Raw genomic sequence first — 3,709 nt, 5'->3', positions numbered from 1 at the left:
AGCCCCACCCCCCTGATGAGCCTGCTCTGTGGAGTGACAGGGGGCAGCGCCCCAACCCCTGATCAGCCCTGCTCTGTGAGTGACAGGGGGCAGCACCCCAACCCCCTGATTGGCCCTGCTCTGTGAGTGACAGGGGGTGGCGCCACAACCTTCCCATCGACCCTGCCTTGAGTGTGACAGGGGACGGTGCCCCAACCCCCCAATCGGCCCTACCCTGAGCGTGACTGAGGGTGGCATCGCAACCTCCCGATCCGCCCTGCTCTGTGCATGACGGGGCAGCGCCCCAACTCCCCAATCGGCCCTGCTCTGAGCCTGACCAGGGGCTGCACCTAGGGATTGGGCGTGCCCTCTGCCACCCGGGAGCAGGCCTAAGCCAGCAGGTCGTTATCTCCCGAGGGGTCCCAGACTGCGTGCAAGAGGGCACAGGCCGGGCTGGGGGACCCCCCACCCCCCCGAGTGCACAAATTTTTGTGCACCGGGCCTCTAGTGTTATTATAAATCAAGATATATGGGTGTCAAAAAATACTTGATTAAAAAATTTTAAAAAGTGTATGCTGCCTATGGATTGGAGTAAAACTTTAGATTCCTAACCTTGGGAGATGGTGATAAGTAAGTTCCCAGAGCTTGGAAAGTGGGGCTCCCAGCAGGGGAGTCCTACAATAGGTGCAGGAGTACACTGATATGGCCTGACCTTTTAGCTCTTATACTTTTATGTGGACAGTGGGAAAAGGAAACAGCAGTACATTACTAATCCTGAAAATCCCAAGGGTTTAGGTATCCATTAAGAGAGCATTAAACTGAGCTCTTCTGATGTTGAAAATGTTTCACATATTATTTCACATTTTTTCTATGAATGGTCATTTGGAAGACATAAGCAGGATCCATGTGTTCCACTCCCTTCTCACATCCCGCCTCCATCACTGTCTCTGAAATACTATCACAGGTGCATCTTACCTTGGGATATTTATGTATTTGTTGCCTCTTCCTCAACTGAAGTATAACACTCTGAGTGCACTTTTGGCTTCTTCAGCTGACACTAGTGACAATAATAGAGCCACCTTCCTCTGGTTTGTATCACCAAACAGGTCTGGGCAGAAGAGTGAGGGGCCCTGAGACACTCTTCTCTTTTTCCTGCTGTTTTGTTTTTTTGTTTTCCCTCCAATGGATTGCTGGAGACTCAACTTCTCCATGTCACTCACATGCCATGCTAGGTAGGGAAAGATTAGGCTTTTGTATGATACATAGCAACAATTTTAGGGATTCAAACCAGCTTTGCTGTCTCCCAGACATCTGCTCTGTCCTTTCAAGTATTAGACTATATCACCAACCACCCATCACTATTCTCAAATAGAAATGTGTAGCTTCTATTGCTTGGGTTTCAAAAAAAAAAAGATGAGAGGTGTAGCTAAAGGAGGTATTCTCTTTTCTTCCTATAAGTGTTTCCATCACACAGGAAGAAGAACAGGAGCAAGAGATTCAGGGATTCTTGGATTTGGAATCCTGACACCCCTTATTTTATTTTGCCAACTCCCCCTACATAAAGCCCACTCCTTTATTTTTTTTACCCTTTTGTGTTTTTTTAAAGGGAATATAACTAAAATGAGGTTTTTGCTGAGATATGTTGTGTCCTAGAAATATCAACACTTGGAAGTCATTTGATCTGGGAGAGTGACGTCTAAGTTGGATTCTCTCCAACCAGTAGGACCTATGCTTAAGTTGTTCACAGCCACGCTTCTCAAACTTTAATGTGCACACAAGTCCCCTGGGGGGTCTTGTTAAAATGCTCATTTGGATTTGATAGGTGAGTGTGGAAGCTAAGACAATGTCTGACAAGCTCCCAAATGCTGCTGGTGCTGCAATCACACACTGAGAGTAGCAATGGCTGCTGCAGCCTCTCTCTCTCTCTAGCTGCCCTCTTCCTAGGGACTACCTCCCCCAGTAGACAGTGAGCAGGGGCCTCAGGTGCTGTGCAACCTGCTTACAAAGCAATTTGTTTCCAGGCTGTTTTACTCAATAAGAAGGTGCAGTGAAAATTTTCTAGCTGGAGGAAAGATGGGTGGGTGAAAAACGCTTGTTTTTTATTGTTGTTTGGTTTTTTTGGTCTGATGTTGTTTAAAATGAGAAGGAACTCATCTGACCCTTGTGACCCGTGTGAGCAACTTGAAAAATAAGGGAAAGGATGGGGCTTCAAAAGGATGTGGACAGAGTCTGTGATAACACTCTTCGCTCTGTGGGTGAATCAAGGTCAAGTTATGCTTACCCACAGCCCAACCATCACTGTTTCTAAAACTGAGTAAGTGGCTTCATCTTTGTGCCTCTCTTCTTTTCCATCTATACCAGGGTGTGGAACCTTTTTTCTGCCAAGGGCCATTTGGATGTTTATAACATTTGTTTGATATAATTCATTTAATATAAATTTATGTTGCTATGAAAAGAGCTCCTAGATTTATTGAATTTCAAGTCCTGCCTTCAGTTTACTTGGCAGGGCCAGACCAAGTGATTTTGCAGGTCTTATAGGGCCCTCAGGTTCTGTGTTCCCCACCCCTGATCTATACAATAGAATGACTCACTAAGCCAGTGGTCGGCAAACTGTGGCTCTCGAGCCACATGCAGCTCTTTGGCCCCTTGAGTGTGGCTCTTCCACAAAATACCGACTTCTGCGCATGGGCCACGAAGTTTCAATCGCACTGTATGTGCACGCCCGCACGTGGTATTTTGTGGAAGAGCCACATTCAAGGGGCCAAAGAGCCGCATATGGCTCACGAGCCACAGTTTGCTGACCACTGCACTAAGCACAGAAGATTCTAGATGATGATTTACTAAGCTTTACACAAAGGGTATAGAAGTATATTAAGAGTTCAGGGCACTCAATAAAGAAATGATCTGGTTCTTCACTTAAAGCCATTCATCTTCTATGTTAGATCTAAGAAGAACCAGGATATACCCGATGTCAAAGGTAGTATCCAACTTCCTTAGGAAGCCCAACCAGCAAAAAACAAGTATTTCTGGTGCAAAATACCGTAGGACATGCTGACTATAACTCTTAAGGATCCTAAAACTGAGAGCTGGGAGAAACCCTAAAGATCATTTAGGTCAACCTCCACATTTTGTGGATGAGGAAATAGGTTGTGTGGCAACCTGATTCCCAGTTCAGTACTTTCCCATCATATAGAATCATAATCTTCAGGAACGAGTGTGCTTTTCACCCAGCTGGGGAAGGTTCTTTCTAGAGGAGAAGTAGAGCTATGTCTAAACTATCTGGGTCACTGGAAAGTGCTTATGAAATGTTGTGGTTTAATTCAGATCATTATCTTCGAAGAAGTCAGAGAACTCAGGTCCTCCAACTGGGGCCATTTATATAACAGTAACTATGATAGCTGAGCCTTGCCTGTGTGCTGATCCTTTGTCTAGATTGCCTTTAATGTTTACTACACCACTGAAAGGTAGATATTGTCATCCTGACTTTACATGGCAGGAGACTGAAATTCAGAGAGAGGTGGTGGGACAGGAATCACAAGAAAGCCTACTATTGCTGCCCTCTTTTCTGCCTTTAAATTTTTTACTTTCACTTTTAGAAATTCTTTCAAGAAGCAAAGTTAAATATTTCAGAAAGAAGAAAGGATGAAGAGGACAGAAGTGTGGATAAAAGGTTTTCACTGACCTTAAGGAACCATAAAAGCTCAGAAGGTGATGCTATTGGCTTTGTGCA

The sequence above is a fragment of the Myotis lucifugus genome, unplaced genomic scaffold (assembly GCF_000147115.1).
Source record: "Myotis lucifugus unplaced genomic scaffold, Myoluc2.0 scaffold_47, whole genome shotgun sequence".
Lineage (NCBI taxonomy): Eukaryota > Metazoa > Chordata > Mammalia > Chiroptera > Vespertilionidae > Myotis > Myotis lucifugus.
Note: the sequence above shows the minus strand (reverse complement) of the source record.